General features: G+C 42.2%; 1 non-coding gene across 1 annotated transcript; it reads left to right on the top strand.

Annotated features, from left to right (window-relative positions):
• The first annotated feature begins 1,117 nt into the window (after positions 1 to 1,117).
• Trnas-cga (transfer RNA serine (anticodon CGA)) lies at positions 1,118 to 1,191 on the top strand. The gene has a single exon. It is a non-coding gene; the product is annotated as a tRNA-Ser (tRNA).
• Positions 1,192 to 18,680: the final 17,489 nt, after the last annotated feature.

Below are 18,680 nucleotides of genomic sequence, written 5' to 3' on the forward strand. Positions count from 1 at the left end.
GAAATAGACAAATTGTCTCAATATGATGCAATTAGACGAAATGTTGGAGATTTCCTTCTGGCAACTTGGTTTCACAAAATTTCTACTGATGAGAACCTACAGCATGGACTATGCCCTAAAGGTGAAACTTCATGGTGCAAGTACGGGGTGAGTGATGCTTCAGGCAAGGAATATCACCATAAACATTCCATGCCTGCCACAGTCATGGAAACAATAAAGCCAATATACAGAGACCTTGCAGATAAAAAAATTACTTCACAAATGTCCACATGGCCGTACACAAAACCCTAATGAGAGTTTCAACAGCTGCGTATGCCAACGAGTACCAAAAACAGTGTTTGTTGGATGGACAGTACTGTGATGGATGCTGTCATCTGTTTAAATGATGGTGTAATCAGCAGGACAAAAGTAATGGACAAATTAGGCATCCAGCCAGGAAATAATATGATAGCTGCTCTGACTGTCATAGATTGTCAGCAACTAGTTGAAGCTGAAAGGGCTGTGGAACCAACCTCTAAAGAGTCCAGAGTAAGGAAAAGGCTCCTGAAGAAATCTACAGAGGATAACGAAGCAGCTGGCTAGCAAGATTATGCTGTTGGAATGTTCTGAAAGAGGCATACGGTGAGTCAAAAACATTGTGAACATTATTTTCCCATTTTCTCGAAACTACATTTTCAGAACATTAGGTATATATAACTTAACAATGGTTTTATCCATGTTCACCAAATTTCTCTAGAGTGAAGAATGGGATAGTATCTTTGTATTATGCCTAATACATCGCAGAAATGATTTATGTTTCCAGAATGAGATTTTCACTCTGCAGCGGAGTGTGCGCTGATATGAAACTTCCTGGCAGATTAAAACTGTGTGCCCGACCGAGACTCGAACTCGGGACCTTTGCCTTTCGCGGGCAAGTGCTCTACCACTGAGCTACCGAAGCACGACTCACGACCGGTACTCACAGCTTTACTTCTGCCAGTACCTCGTCTCCTACCTTCCAAACTTTACAGAAGCTCTGCAAGGTTCTGCAAGGTTCGCAGGAGAGCTTCTGTAAAGTTTGGAAGGTAGGAGACGAGGTACTGGCAGAAGTAAAGCTGTGAGTACCGGTCGTGAGTCGTGCTTCGATAGCTCAGTGGTAGAGCACTTGCCCGCGAAAGGCAAAGGTCCCGAGTTCGAGTCTCGGTCGGGCACACAGTTTTAATCTGCCAGGAAGTTTCATGATCTATGTTTGTCATTCTGTATATAGTTTTAGCGGTATTTGTTAGAAAAAATAGTAATGTGGTATAATAAGGGTTTTTCTGTTTCCTCAGATATACGCCACACTACAAAATGAGAGGCATAATGTGTTCCTATGAATGTTGACAGGAGTCTGCTACAGTTTGAATGCTATTAAACTGATGATGAACCAGAAAATGGAACCAGAGTGGGAACGTGTATTATAAAAACATCTATTAGGCAAAATACTGTAATTCTTACACTATAACAGATATTTTAATAAATTTCCTTTTACAGCTTGGGTTAATGTCATTCATTGTTGGTAAAAAAAAATACAACTTCCACCGCGTTGTAGATAAAGAGTAATGTGCACTGAGAGCGATGTATAAAAATGCAGTCCGTTCACGTCCAGGTCCCCTCGAGTGTTTTAAAAATTATCTGTTTACGTCTAATGCATCATAGAGAGACCGTTACTCTGCCGACATACATGCTGTAGTTTCTCGATTAAAATCTTTTGTCACACACCACGGTGAACGCATTGTAAGATTCATAGAAAGTAGTACCTTTCGAAAACGGGGCGTAAATATGTAGCTAAAAATAATATCACGGTAAGTGAATAGTTCCCTATACTTAATGAATCGATGCATGACTTGCAGCATAGACCTAAAGGACAGTTTGTTTCGTACAGAACTGTCAAATTATGTCTCCTGAACAATGTTTGATTTACGCTTGATCAATCCCTACTGATTCCAAGTTTTGTACTGCGTCCTGTCACGTAAAAAATTCAAGCTATCAGAAAGATGGCAACTTACCAGTACACGCTGCTGAGTGGTATAACGATCTTACGTTCAGGGTGCTTCCACCCAATTGGCCGGCACTGTTTTTCGAAAATGTCGCGTCCGGTCACTTAGAAGTAAAATGCGCTTCAGGCAGACCGATTAGGGCGAATTGAATGGTAAGCCTTACACGACCTGGAAACCGCTTGAAAATGGAGGAAACTGATTGTGCTTCAGAACTTTAAACTAGAGAATGGTACAAAATTAGCACCGTTCAATACTAATGTCAAAATCGAACACTTTCGTCTTAAAGGTTTATTTTATATTTCACGCTGATTGATCCTATTGTAATACCCTTCCTGGCAAAGCTCCAAGCCATGAAACACCAGCTCATTCAACGGAAGCGAGTGATAAGTATTATCCTATAACGCATTTCCTCACCAGCAATGCCACTACTTGTGTCTGACAAAAGGCGTTTTGGTATTACTCCGTGAAACGGTTTTGTAATGGAATTTAATGTATTTTGTTATTCTTTCAGTAATGGCATATTCCAACGAACAGGCATTTGGTTTGATTATTTCACTCCGAGAATGATGCCTGAATTACCTCGAAACAGAGCGGCTTTATGCAGAGGTATACTGAGATTGTCCCCACAGGTCACTACGTGTTTTTGATGATTTTGAGCACAGATTCGCAGTAGTGGTATAAGCAAATGACTCACAGTCGTAATAATCAAGTCAAAAGACGGGCTCGAGCCAATAGAAGCGCAGAGTTTCTTACTGCAGGTATCTTGAACAACATTTTTCCACACGAAGAACGGCAAGGGATTCTGGGATGAGGAGAAACGCCGTCTGAAAGTTTCAAGGTAATGGTGATTTAGGTTCGTTTCACTTCATGTTCATCAGACATTAATCGAAGATGTTTTCCATGCAAGCATCTCTATCTACATCCGTTTCCTAATTAAAAACATGGACTACTAACTTTCATACTGTGAACTGATGAGGCTGCTTTTATATCAAATAGAGAGTTAAATATTCAGTTTTTCTCTCTTGGGAAGATAAAATTCAACGTTGGTTACGTCAGGAAGACAACCAGATACATCTGGAGCTGACTGTTGCGAACTGATCCGTGATGAAGTTATCGGCCTTTACTTTTTATGAACAGTTCAATGATGAGTGAAACACTCAATTTCTCCAACACGCACTGACAGCGTTACTAGCAGATGTTCCATTAGCAGCACGGTTATTATAGCAGCAGCAGAAAGATACATGTTCGGCGCATTTTCTTGGCGGTTAGTAGTACTTAGAATGAAATTTTTCATGGTCTATGGATTTTTAGAGGAGACCAATGACTTGCTCACAACGGACGCCAGATTTGGCACTCCTTAATTATTTCTTTTGGTGGAGTGTCAAAAACACTACGCATCACTGAAAGTCTACAATGAAGGATGATATGAAAACTCTAATACGAAAATCATTTTGTTCGTTCCTAACTGCAAAAATTCTACGGGTTGCACAAAGGCGGCGACAGCTGTGCTTAGGAAAAGAAGAAAAGCCTTATGAATATCTATTACCGTATACCTAAACAGGAACATACATTCTTTTCTAGCAATATTTATAAGATTTAATGCGACAAAAAGAGATTATTCAACACGGAACGTATAAGAAGAGGCTTTTCCCCCTCACTCCAACGTTAATAAAAGTCATCCACTGGTCCAATAGCTTACAAAACTACTTGTTCTTCTTGTTAAAAACTGCTCACATTGTCAGCTCCAGGAAGAGTTTTTCGATGGTATCAAGGACTCTGTATTTTTGTTGTTGTTGTGGTTCAAATGGCTCTGAGCACTATGGGACTTAACATCTGTGGTCATCAGTCCCCTAGAACTTAGAACTACTTAAACCTAACAAACATAAGGACATCACACACATCCATGCCCGAGGCAGGATTCGAACCTGCGACCGTAGCAGTCGCTCGGTTCCGGACTGAGCGCCTAGAACCGCTAGACCACCGCGGCCGGCTGTTGTTGTTGTGGTCTTCAGTCCTGAGACTGGTTTGATGCAGCTCTCCATGCTACTCTATCCTGTGCAAGCTTCTTCATCTCCCAGTAGCTACTGCAACCTACATCCTTCTGTATCTGTTTGGTGTATTCATCTCTTGGTCTCCCTCTACGATTTTTACCCTCCAAGCTGCCCTCCAGTACCAAACTGGTGATCCCTTGATGCCTCAGAACATGCCCTACCAACCGATCCCTTCTTCTAGTCGAGTTGTGGCACAAACTTCTCGTCTCCCCAATCGTATTCAGTACTTCCTCATGAGTTAAAGGACTCTGTATTACTTAAAATCTCTGTAGATATCAGTCTTAAGACATCGTTTCATAAACGCAATGGGATGGGGGCTAGAAATTAAAGATGGAGCTTCTTGACATCAGCTGCTATTTGCTGACGATCGAGTAGTTATAGAACAAGACGGGGAGGTTGCAAATTATATGTGTAACCAACTAGCAACAGAATATAGAAACTGGGGATTGAAGATTAATTACTAGAAGACAGAATACCTCACTACTGATCCAGATGACTTACACATAGACGGAAAGAAAATGAAGAAGGTCAACCCTTTCTGTTATTTGTGATCCGTTTTAGAGTTGGAGGGAAAATCAGAGGTAGAAGTTAATAAAAGAATTGGCAGTGGAAAGAAGTTCATTGGAATGCTCAACTCAGTCTTATGATATATATAAATCGATACTAGAGAGCGTAGTTATGTATGAAATGGAGACTTGGACTACAAATCTGAAACACTTAAAAAAACTGCAAGCAGTAGAAATGGATTTCTGGGGAAGATCAGCAAGAATTTCTAGAAAAGAGAAAGTAAGAAACGACGAAATAATAAAGAGAATCGAAGTAAGAGAAACAATACATGATGTGATGGATAGAAGGAAGTTACAATGGTACGGGCATGTAAGAAAAAATGGAGGAAGTCAGAATTCCGACAATGACCCTGGAATTGGAACCATAGGGAAAGAAGAAAATAGGAAGCCCTATGAGAACCTGGGGACAATGAGAAGACATGGCGTAGAGGAAGAAGATAGACAACATCGAAACACCTGGAGGGACATCCTGAGGGGATAAATTAAGATCTCATGTAAAAGATGTAATAATTTCCGGGTATTTGTTATTTTGGAAAGAAATCTTTGTATAAAGGAAAATCTCAGTAAATAAAAAGCCAAGGACTCTGTCCAAATAAAAAAAAATAGTTTTCAGAACACCATTCACGGTGTTAATTTCGTACCAAGTTCTCATTTGAAATTCTGAAGTTCAGTTTTTTTCTCCATGTTTCACCAGCTTCTAGACAACGAAAGACTGGGCGCATTTATTTCTAAAAAAAAAAAAAAAGGGTCAGCACGTCTGATAAGAGACAACCTGAGAATTGAATGAACGGGCATATTCTGTAGCTGGCTTATTTTCTGTAACTGGCTTAAGAAGCACGGTAAAACTGAATTTTATGTAATGTAAACTAAGTGCAGATATTCTAAATATAAGCAATATGATGAACTTACAGATGATAAACGAAACAGAAGTAAGAATAGTTCCATATCCTTTTTTTATCTTCGTTGAAATTAGAGTTACGTGACCTAACACATAGGTATACGCTGCAGTTCGGAGAATTTCCCGTAGCCAGACTTCTGCAGGCGAGCGATCCAGTTCAGATGTTCCGATGATACCGTCGTGAAAAGTGTCTCCCAGCTGAGATTCTCTGCCAGGGAAGCAATCTACGACTATGCTGAGACAAAGCTGCCGCGTTGGAAGGCGAGAATTGTCGCCGAGGATGCAGCTAGAGCTGAGCTGTGCCGTGCAGATTGCAGCTGACGCTTGGGGTACTCACGTTGACGTTGGAGTCGCGGATGTAGGTCTCGCGGACGGTCTCCGGTCCCTCGTCGCGTGGCCGGTACTCCAGTCTGTAGCCCAGGAACTCGCCGTGGATGGTCCCGTCAGCGGGCGCAGACCAGGTCAGCTGCACCGATGTCGCGCTTATGTTGTGCGCCGTCTTGATCACTGGTTTCCCATTTGGCACTGCAACATCATTTCCTTACGTTGTATCTTCGATTTTACACCAACAAAGTGCACAAAAAAGTGTTTTTAACCTGTTACTGAAATGTGAGTGTCCTCCGAAACTTAACGTGATATAAATTCTTTGTTGTAACATTGTGACAGTCAACACAAAATGTTTTGCGTTTCACTGAATATATTTGCGTCACGAAACAGAAATGGACTGAGAGGTGGCTAATCGATCAGAAGTGTCTTTCAAATCCGGCCGAAAGTGATGTAGTATAAAAAAAATTATAACCACTGTGAATCAAATTGACACAATTTCCTTAACTAAAACTCAGCTAATGAAATACTTAAAATATCATAAAAGGTTCGGGGCAAGTGGTTCAACATTTAAGTTTAATAACATTCAGAACATCCAGTACCGTACTGCGAACAGATTAACACTGCTCTTACAGTGGAATACACGTTTGCGCCACACTGAGCCTTCTGGCTGTGAGCATTACTTATTGAAGGGCATCTACATCTGCATCTACATCCATAGTCCGCCAGCCACCTGACGGTGTGCGGCGGAGGGTACTTTGAGTACCTCTATCGGTTCTCCCTTCTATTCCAGTCTCGTATTGTTCGTTGGAAGAAAGATTGTCGGTATGCCTCTGTGTGGGCTCTAGTCTCTCTGATTTTATCCTCATGGTCTCTTCGCGAGATATACGTAGGAGGGAGCAATATACTGATTGACTCCTCGGTGAATGTATCTTCTCGAAACTTCAACAAAAGTCCGTACCGAGCTACTGAGCGTCTTCTTGCAGTCTTCCACTGGAGTTTATCTATCATCTCCGTAACGCTTTCGCGATCACTAAATGATCTACGTCTACATCTACATCTACATTTATACTCCACAAGCCACCCAACGGTGTGTGGCGGAGGGCACTTTACGTGCCACTGTCATTACCTCCCTTTTCTGTTCCAGTTGCGTATGGTTCGCGGGAAGAACGACTGTCTGTGACTGTGACTGTCCTGTGACTAAGCGCGCTGCTCTCCGTTGGATCTTCTCTATCTCTTCTATCAACCCTGTCTGGTACGGATCCCACACCGGTGAGCAGTATTCAGCAGTGGGCGAAAAAGTGTACTGTAACCTACTTCCTTTGTTTTTGGATTGCATTTCCTTAGGATTCTTCCAATGAATCTCAGTCTGGCATCTGCTTTACCGACGATTAGTTTTATATGGTCATTCCATTTTAAATCACTCCTAATGCCTACTCCCAGATAATTTATAGAATTAACTGCTTCCAGTTGCTGACCTGCTATATTGTAGCTAAATGATAAAGGATCTTTTTTTCTTTGTATTCGCAGCACATTACACTTGTCTACATTGAGGTTCAATTGCCATTCCCTGCACCATGCGTCAATATGTTGCAATTCCTCCTGCATTTCAGTGCAATTTTCCATTGTTACAACCTCTCGATATACTGCAGCATCATCCGCAAAAAGCCTCAGTGAACTTCCGATGTTATCCACAAGGTAATTTATATATATTGTGAATAGCATCGGTCCTACGACACTCCCTTGCGGCACACCTGAAATCACTCTTACTTCGGAAGACTTCTCTCCACTGAGAATGACATGCTGCGTTCTGTTATCTAGGAACTCTTCAATCTAATCACACAATTGGTCTGATAGTCCATATGCTCTTACTTTGTTCATTAAACGACTGCGAGGAACTGTACCGAACGCCTTGCGGAAGTCAAGAAACACGGCATCTACCTGTGAATATGTGTCTGTGGCCGCCTGAGTCTCGTGGACGAATAGCGCGAGCTGGGTTTCACACGATCCTCTTTTTTGGAAACCCATGCTGATTCCTACAGAGTAGATTTCTAGTCTCCAGAAAAGTCATTATATTCGAACGTAGCCGGCCGGAGTGGCGGAGCGGTTCTAGGCGCTTCAGTATGGAACTGCGCGACCGCTACGGTCGCAGGTTCGAATCCTGCCTTGGGCATGGATGTGTGTGATGTCCTTAGGTTAGTTAGCTTTAAGTAGTTCTGAGTTCTAGGGGACTGATGACCTCAGAAGTTAAGTCCCATAGTGCTCAGAGCCATTTGAACCATTTTTTACTCGAATGTAATACGTGTCCCAAAATTCTACGACTGATCGACGTTAGAGATATAGGTCTATAGTTCTGCACATCTGTTCGACGTCCCTTCTTGAAAACGGGGATGACCTGTGCCCTTTTCCAATCTTTTGGAACGCTACGCTCTTCTAGAGACCTACGGTACACCGCTGCAAGAAGGGGGGCAAGTTCCTTCGCGTACTCTGTGTAATATCGAACTGGTATCCCATCAGGTCCAGCGGCCTTTCCTCTTGTGAGCGATTTTAATTGTTTTTCTATCCCTCTGTCATCTATTCCGATATCTACCATTTTGTCATCTGTGCGACAATCTAGAGAAGGAACTACAGTGCTCTCCTCCTCTGTGAAACAGCTTTCGAGAAAGACATTTAGTATTTCGTCCTTTAGTCTGTCATCCTCTGTTTCAGTACCATTTTGGTCACAGAGTGTCTGGACATTTTGTTTTGACCCACCTACCGCTTTGACATAAGACCAAAACTTCTTAGGATTTTCTGCCAGGTCAGTACATAGAACTTTACTTTCGAATTCATTGAACGCCTCTCGCATAGCCCTCCTCACACTACATGTCGCTTCGTGTAATTTTTGTTTGTCTGCAAGGCTTTGGCTATGTTTATGTTTGCAGTGAAGTTTCCTTTGCTTCTGTAGCAGTTTTCTAACTCGGTTGTTGTACCACGGTGGCTCTTTTCCATCTCTTACGATCTTGCTTGGCACATACTCATCTAACGCATATTGTACGATGGTTTTGAACTTCGTCCACTGTTCCTCAACACTATCTGTACTTGAATAAAAACTTTTGTGTTGAGCCGTCAAGTACTCTGAAATCTGCTTTTTATCACTTTTGCTAAACAGAAAAATCTTCCTACCTTTTTTAATATTTCTATTTACGGCTGAAATCATCGATGTAGTAACCGCTTTATGATCGCTGAGTCCCTGTTGTGCGTTAACTGTGTCAGATAGTTCGGGTCTGTTTGTCACCAGAAGATCTAATATGTTATCGCCACGGGTCGGTTCTCTGTTTAACTGCTCAAGGTAGTTTTCAGATAATGCACTTAAAAAAATTCACTGGATTCTTTGTCCCTGCCACCCGTTGTAAACGTTTGAGTCTCCCAGTCTATATCTGGTAAATTAAAACCTCCACCCAGAACTATAACATGGTCGGGAAATCTGCTCGAAATATTTTCCAAATTTTCAGGTGCTCTGCCACAACCGCTGCTGAGCCAGGGGGCCTATAGAGGCATCCAGTTAGCATGTTTTGAGCCTGCTTTAACATTGACCTTCACCCAAATTATTTCACATTTCGGATCTCCGTTAACTTCCTTCGATACTATTGCAGTTTTTACCGCTATAAACACGCCTCCCCCTTCACTGTCTAGCCTGTCTCTGCGGTATACATTCGAACCTGAGTTTAGAATTTCATTACTATTTACATATGGTTTCAGCCAACTTTCCGTCCCTAATACTATGTGGGCATTGTGACCGTTTATTAATGAGAGCAGTTCTGCAACCTTTCTATAGACGCTCCTGCAGTTTAGTATTGCCACATTAATATTGTTATTCCCTGTTGCATTTTGCCTACTACTACCTTGTCGCGTCTCAGGAAGCGTCTAACCGGGCCTAGGGAGGGAATTCTCTAACCTAAAAAACCCATATGTGCACTCCACACGTAATCCGCTACCCTTGTAGAGGCTTCCTGCGTGTAGTGCATGCCGGACCTATTCAGGGGACCCTACATTTCTCTACCAGATATAGCCGGCCGAAGTGGCCGCGCGGTTAAAGGCGCTGCAGTCTGGAACCGCAAGACCGCTACGGTCGCAGGTTCGAATCCTGCCTCGGGCATGGATGTTTGTGATGTCCTTAGGTTAGTTAGGTTTAACTAGTTCTAAGTTCTAGGGGACTAATGACCTCAGCAGTTGAGTCCCATAGTGCTCAGAGCCATTTGAACCATTTTTTCTCTACCAGATAGCGGAGGTCGAGAAATGTGCACCACAGATCTCCGCAGAATCGTCTGAGACTCTGGTTTAAGCCTTCCACTCGGCTCCAAACCAGAGGACCGCGATCGATTCTGGGAACTATATTACAAATAGTAAGCTCAGATTCCACCCCGCGAGCGAGGCTTTCCGCCTTCACCAACTCCGCCAGCCGCCTGTATGAACTGAGGATGACCTCTGAACCCAGACGGCAGGAGTCATTGGTGCCGACATGAGCAGCAATTTGCAGTCGGGTGCACCCAGTGCTCTCTATCGCCGCCGGCAGGGCCTCCTCCACATCTCGAATGGGACCCCCCGGCAAGCAGACAGAGTAAACACTGGCCTTCTTCCCCTACCTTTCCGCTATTTCCCTAAGGGACTCCATCACCCGCCTAACATTGGAGCTCCCAATCACTAATAAACCCCTCCCCCCGTGTGCCTGCATGGACCTTGCTGAAGGAGCGGCCACATGTCCACTCACAGGCAGAGCGGGCGATGCCACACGGCCAGCCTCCACATTGACCCACCGCCTCGTACGACACGAACGCCGCTGAACCCGCCACTCCCCTTGGGGAGAGGGTGGCCCAACCACGCCCGGTACCCGCTAAGATGCCTCGACAGCAGGGACCGTGGGTGAAGCATGTAACACCTGGGGTGTACCATGCGACGCACCAGACCCCACTGCCGCTACACTCCGAGGCAGCGGCCTAAAGACGGCTGACCGCAGCCATCAACACGTTCAGCTGTTTGCGAACAGTGGCCAGCTCCTCCTGCGTCCGTAAACAGCAGTCACACATCCTATCCATCCTAAGAAATCAAAAATTTACTGTAGAGAGTTAATCAACTTTTAACTAGATTGCTAATTCAATGAAGGTGGCTGATAGCTGACTAAACTGTGGTTACTAGACACTTCTTGTTGGAAACAAAGTAAGCACTACCTGTCTCTCGACTGTATCCAAAACAAACACGAAATCAATGGAACACTATTACTAGTACTGGAAAATTAAAGCATAAAAGCAAAAACACACGGAAAAAGAAGTGACAAGTAAGAAAAACTCAGTTAATACTTGAATTTACATAACTTGCTGCACAGCAGATGTGAAGCAGACGGCAGTTACGACGCTGTGTTAGCTATGCCACTACGCTATCTGTTGGTGGACGACTTTGTAACCATCATCAGTACATCTGCTATCACCCAGGTTCCATATGCTGTCGCCGGTCGCAGGTTCGAATCCTGCCTCGGGCATGGCTGTGTGTGATGTCCTTAGGTTAGTTAGGTTTAAGTAGTTCTAAGTTCTGGGGGACTGATGACCACAGCAGTTGAGTCCCATAGTGCTCAGAGCCATTTGAACCATATGCTGTCAACAGATCAAAATCGACGTCGTCTTTCTAGGTGTACTATTTTTCCGGGGGTGTTATATTCATTACCGGTAATGTCCTTTGCAGTTATCAACTGTTTTGGTCAAAAACAGTAGTGCAAAAATTTGATTTAATACGAGAACCAAAACCAACATCTACTACGTCTGCAAGGGACTAGAGAAATATCTCATATACACGAGTAAACGCCTATTCGCCAATCTGCCAAAACGCATTAAATGTCTTATCGGTAATACGGATGAGTATAAGACCGAATTAAAGTTCTTTTTCTTGGGAAACAATTTCTACTCCATCTTCACAGAAAACACTTAAAAATTATAATTTAGATTACGTAAGATTTTATGTCATTATAACACAATTAAGAAAAACAGGTAGAAACATACAAAATAATCTATTCTGTTTTCTAAAGCTTAGTGGCAAAAAGAGTTACAATAATGTACGAAAGCCGTTTAATAAGTAATGCCCCACATTTTTTTCTCAGAACATATTTATTGTTAAAAGTCAGAATTTGGCGACAATGTACATCAACACGTCTTTTCCATGTCCTACTTTTCTACATAGTCTCCCTCACTTTCCATGGTCGTACACCAACGTTGTGGAAGAGCATGTATTCCCTGATGGTAAAAGCTCTTGTCCTCTTCAAAGTGTGTTACCCGTAGACAATCTTTAAGCGGCCCAAAGAGATGGAAGTCCTTTCTTTGAATCTTGTGGTCCGCTGTGAGCACTCATGGAACCCATCGTGAGCACCTCTTTAAATATCCGAGAATCTCGATCATTGCAGACGCACTTCCGATGCTGACCGACAACCGTAGAGCCAAATGACGAGTTGTGATGCGCCAGTCGGCGTGGATAATGGCATCAGCACGATTTAGCACGTCTGAAGCAGTGACTGTGATAGGACCTCCCGATCGTGCCATTTCATGAGGCTGTAACTTTCTTTACCCATAGCCCAACTGCACTCCTATCAATTGCAGCATCGCCATGCACTGCACACAAACGTTTATGGATGTTCACTTCGGTTTCTTTTTCTGCGCACAATAATACATTAACAGCACGCTCCTTGTTACGTGAGTCGTATGTAGACGTCATTCTGTCGCAGTACTACGGCTCTGCCATCTGCCAGTACCGTTCGAAACTTCACCGGCGCACAGAACAAACATCAAATGTGAAGCACCAACAATGTCTATGTATATTAATGGTTTTTTTTTAAAGAAAGTGGGGCATTTCTTATTGAACGACTCTCGTACAATGACTTACGTAAGCTTTACATTTGTGAACAATTATCTAACGTTATGGTACTCTACTGGCCATTAAAATTGCTACACCAAGAAGAAATGCAGATGATAAACGGGTGTTCATTGGACAAATATATTATACTAGAACTGACATGTGATTACATTTTCACGCAATTTGGGTGCATAGATCCTGAGAAATCAGTACCCAGAACAACCATCTCTGGCCGTAATAACGGCCTTGATACGCCTGGACATTGAGTGAAACAGAGCTTGGATGGCGTATACAGGTACAGCTGCCCATTCAGCTTCAACACGATACCACAGTTCATCAAGAGTAGTGACTGGCGTATTGTGACGAGCCAGTTGCTCGGCCACCATTGACCAGAAGTTTTCAATTGGTGAGAGATCTGGAGAATGTGCTTGCCAGGGCAGCAGTCGAACATTTTCCGTATCCAGAAAGGCCCGTACAAGACTTGCAACATGCGGTCGTGCATTATCCTGCAGGAATGTAGGGTTTCGCAGGGATCGAATGAAGGGTAGAGCCACGGGTCATAGCACATCTGAAATGTAACGTCCACTGTTCAAAGTGCCGTCAATGCGAACAAGAGGTGACCGCGACGTGTAACCAATGGCACCCCATACCATCACGCCGGGTGATACAATATGGCGATGACGAATACACGCTTCCAATGTGCGTTCACCGCGATGTCGCCAAACACGGATGCGACCATCAAGATGATGTAAACAGAACCTGGATTCATCCGAAAAAATAACGTTTTGCCACTCGTGCACCCAGGTTCATCGTTGAGTACACTATCGCAGCCGCTCCTGTCTGTGATGCTGCGTCAAGGGTAACTGCAGTCACGTTCTCCGAGCTGTAAACGTGTGCCACTAATGACTGACTTGGGGCAGTTTCAAGACAGAAGGTACTGGAACGTATCGGAGCGTCTTATCAACATGCCTTCCCACCTTCAGAGACTCAGTGAAGTTAGAAATCCGTAGCAGCAGCGTATATAAGAGGCTAAAGTACACATCGTCGCTAACTGCAAACATCGATTTTCCGACCACATACATGAAACAACAAGTAATTTTTTGTGTCCTCTAGAGAAATCTGGCTCCATAGTTAACTGGTACTTAAACTGTTGACGGTAAGGATACAGTTAATTGCTATTTCAAGCTACAAGCAGGCAAAATGAAATGTGTACAATTATCAACTGCGATCTCAGAGCAAAGGTCATCAATAATCTTTTACAGATAACCGTGCTACGTTTTCCCTTTTCTCCTTTTTGGCATCTTGAATCAGTCCCCATGCTGCATTCAACGATCCTGTGCCGCTGATGATGGGCAGAGCTCCAATGAGAATGTCTCCACTTAAGGATGTCTCAGATGATACCTTGCAAAAGTAAATATATTTTGGAGTCGTTACAAAGGAAGACTTAAGTGAAAGACCGTAGGGGAAACAGAAAAACGATAGTTACATGTTTTTTCCTCTTGCATTCGATGTATATCACACCAAATAGTAGCCTAGACTCAACAAAGTTGTCTCCAAGAGTAATTCAAAATTTTTTTGTTGATTACAAGCTCATATGTATTTTATTTGCTTAATCCATTGTATATATATAATTAGAATGAGTCATTTTATTTGTGTAGATAATGTTCAGGACTCAGTAATGGAGGCTAGCTTATTGTTGTTCAGTTGTACCTGAATATTATGAAATAGCCGGCGACAAATTACCGCATCATCAAAGACAGTGACAAACCAACCCTAGCCTACAGTTTGTAAAATGAAACGAAGAGGGTTTCATACTATATTGAAAAGGGAAGGAAATATGTTTTGTCTTGTTAACGGTAGCTGTTTAGTAATGCGTGTAAATGTTTCATATACAATAGTGTTCAGGAATGAGGCAACAATGGTAGTAATTGTGTTGCTGTTGTCCCCATGAGAATAAAATGAAGTACGGAAAATGTAGTAAACCCTTAATGTGTCACATTTCGGATATAAACGTGCAGGAACAAAATCCGGACAGCAATTGACAGATGAGATGCTATATAATTCATCAACAGCAGATTACTTTACACTGTTGCACACGGAATAAGTGTGTCAAATCGCTGCATTTCTCTGACTACTTTCGCTTACAGTACTTGAATAATGCTTCTACACAGGAAATTATGAAATAAAATTGCAGAACTGTAACTAAACTTCACTTCAACGTCACCGTCGACTCAAGCTGTAAGCAGCACGTAATAGTAAAGACATTGAGGAAAATATCACCCGTCCTCGTTGCAATATAATACGCGACAATCGTACGCCTAACGCGTCTTTATTGCTCTCTTATTAGACTTAAGAGAATGGAATAGAAATGCTACCGGTACTTCAGTAAACTGAAATTTGTGGCATTCCACTACTGATGTACTATGCTGTACAACTCCTCTATTGGGGCGCGAAAATACTTCATTCAAAATTCGTCAAATCCAATTTTCAAATCCCCATGATGTACAACTTCGCTATTTTTTGCCATGTTCATGTAATACTTTGCATAAGGCGAAAGTAATAGCATTCATCTCCATTCAATTGCAAAGCTTTTATACTGGAATTAAAACACCTTTCTCACAACGAACTAGCAAAATAAATGGATAATCATCTTTCAGTGTGGGAATTGCTGCCTAAAAACGCGATGGTATAAGAAAAAGGAAGAAGGGCGTATAACGTCACGTCGATAGTGTGGTCATTAGTGGTGGCTGGCTCTGAGCACTATGGGACTTAACATCTATGGTCATCTGTCCCCTAGCACTTAGAACTACTTAAACCTAACTAACCTAAGGACAGCACACAACACCCAGCCATCACGAGGCAGAGAAAATCCCTGACCCCGCCGGGAATCGAACCCGGGAACCCAGGCGTGGGAAGCGAGAACGCTACCGCACGACCACGAGATGCGGGCATTAGCGGTGGAGTACAAGCTTGGCGTACGTAAGAACGGGAAGGGACCATCCAGACATTTGCCTGGAGTGATTTAGGGAGCTCATGGAAAACTTAAATCTGGTTAGCGGGGATCTGAACAGGCGTCCTCACGAATGCAGGTGCAGTGTGCTAACCACAGCCATACTTCGTTCGGTCATGCTGGCAGAAATGTGTTCGCAATAACACAGTGTTACTGCAGTCCGTATAGCGCAACACACTAAGAAGGTAGAACACCGTGGGCGGTAAAAAATCCATACAAAACAGTTAACCGATTGTTCACCACGTAATGCTCATGTTAATATTTATAAGTAGGTGTACAGCTCGAACTGATGTGGTAAACTTTTCAGCAGATTCCTGAAATACAGAAATAATTTGAGCAATCCACTAATTTCAATTTCACGACTCTTCCTGTATCTGTTTATGGGCACTGCTCTTTTCATGTGTACATAGTCATAAACCCAAGAGAAAGCTTCGGTGTACTAATTTGAATTCCACTGCCAAGCGGAACAAGTGCTGAAAATGAACTGTACGAATTCTACATCTACATTGATACAGTCCGCAGCTCGTGGTCGTGCGGTAGCGTTCTCGCTTCCCGCGCCCGAGTTCCCGGGTTCGATTCCCGGCGGGGTCAGGGATTTTTCTCTGCCTCGTGATGACTGGGTGTTGTGTGACGTCGTTAGGTTAGTTAGGTTTAAGTAGTTCTAAGTTCTAGGGGACTCATGACCATAGATGTTAAGTCCCATAGTGCTCAGAGCCATTTGAACCATTTTTTTGTTGTTGATACAAATGAACGTAGAAAATCCTTTATTTCTACGTGTCAGCACTAAAGTACCGCACTCTATTATTCTGATACAGCAGCTATTCTCAGAACTAAAGTGTTTAATCGCTTCGTTTGCTATAAATTACAGTCGACCCTCCTTTTCGCGTATATTAATTGACACAGAGAAACCTCCAATTTTGTGAAACGCGCAATGACTTTTATTTAGCTTCAGTAATTCGGTTTTATGCTTTCTTTGAAATTTGGAAAATCGTATCATTTGCGGTAGATGACAAGAAGGAAGATTAAATATGAATGCTTGCAGAGGTGTATCTGCTGTTCTCATATTGAAATTAAAAGTTAAACGGCATGCACTCACAAACAACTACCGCTTCGTTTCAAACGAGTTCTTTAACGGTGAGCTCTGAGTCGTGAAATGAAACTTTTCGTTGCTGTGCAGCGTTTAATTGGCTGGAATAGAGGATCCTACATGCTGTGCGATCCCGTAACGTAAAGGCGGTAAAAGGGAGACCATATTATTCTAGGAAAGCTCTAGAAATTTCCGATTGGTATGCAACACTTCTGAGCGGGAAAGTGGCTGACAATTTCCATATGCCTTACTTTTTCTGTTATTCTGCAGCACTGATTTTCGTCCTTCCTGCCGTGCGCATTCCTTTCTTCGAATTATATTAAACTCAGAGAAACAATAAAAGTAGATAATTTGTCATCTTCGTAAAATACTGAGGGAGATTATGTGCTACGTTAGAGTTTGTGGATTAATAGATTAATTTGCCACGATTACGATGAGGCACAAATCCACAAAGTAGTTACAGCACAGTAGAAGATAAAATTTGCTTCCGAAGTCACTGGTCATGGATTAAACTGACCTTCATAATGGGTGTAACAATGTCGCCATATACTTGAGAAGCGTACAATATTGTTCCAGTACAAGCTATACAGAATAAAACTGTCAGGCATAACTTCAGAAAGAGGAAAGTATGTGCGTGAATGAGTGTTGCGAAAATAAATACATGAAATAATTCATTTAGGCTTTGTTGATGGAAGCTCTTCAAGAGCTGAATGATTGCAGTTAAAGATATAATTTACCACTGTTTCAAGAAACCAAATATTTTCTTAAATTAATGATTTTTGAATTTATTCTTCTGGGCAATTCATTAAATGCAATTTTTATTTTGCCACCACGATTTTATTAAAAATCATTTAGCACCATCAAATATTGTCACCCTCAAACAAAACACAGCGTTGTTCCTGCACACATTACAACATTGGATTTTCTGATTTTGAACAGTTCTGTCTATTTTTGTCTCAATATAAATTATGTTATTCTAAAGTGCTATTACATGTGTGCTTGTTTCTCTGTTGGCGTAACTGCTGTTCTGGGTACGGCACTACAAGCACTAACGATTTAAATGTATTCTCTTTATGCCCTCATTTTGTAGCTTCTTGAGGTTTTTACATGCTATTTCCTCTGTCTTTTACTGTATGTGTTCGAGATTTGTTTGGTTCTATAACGGGTGTACTTATTGTAAAACGAGTTCAGTGTTTTCTTACCGACACTGAAATTAGTTTCATATGGTAAAAAAAAAAGAAAAAGATCAAGTATGGCAGTACCTTAAGGATTTTCTCGTTTTGGTCCAGAGTCTATGTGTATGGCAGTTCCCGTTCCACACTATCTGCTCTATGGATGCCCGCATCTCATGCCCTTTTCTTTTTTTAAATTCCGACATTAACTACCAACAATTTACAATGCTATGGCATTGATAGTTTTCCTTTTCATTTTCCGGCTATGAATGTTTTGCTATCCAGGAAAGTAGATACATTCTGGTCTCAGAAAATACTAGAAATATTGTCAGAAAAATTGCGAGAAAAGAAATATCAAAGGAAGTGAGGAAGATACTGTAATTACTATTATCGTGTGTTGTCACGTGTTGTAACTCAATTTTTTGATTGAGCGAAAGTGTAATGTGCCACAGGAAGCAAACTGAAAACGTTGAAAAACAATAACTGACTATATACTTGATGAAATATCTAGAATCAATATAAGGACACATCTCATTCTTTAGAGAAGCCATGCTCTCATTTGTTACAAATGTAATGAGAGACAACTCGGCGTTTTCGTGTCATTGCTCTGTCAGACTCACCTGTAACTTAATTTTCCCATGCGATTTAGTAAAAAACAAAGAGACAGCTGGTGAGAATTTA

This window comes from Schistocerca nitens, chromosome 3 (genome assembly GCF_023898315.1).
Source record: "Schistocerca nitens isolate TAMUIC-IGC-003100 chromosome 3, iqSchNite1.1, whole genome shotgun sequence".
Taxonomy (NCBI): Eukaryota; Metazoa; Arthropoda; class Insecta; order Orthoptera; family Acrididae; genus Schistocerca; species Schistocerca nitens.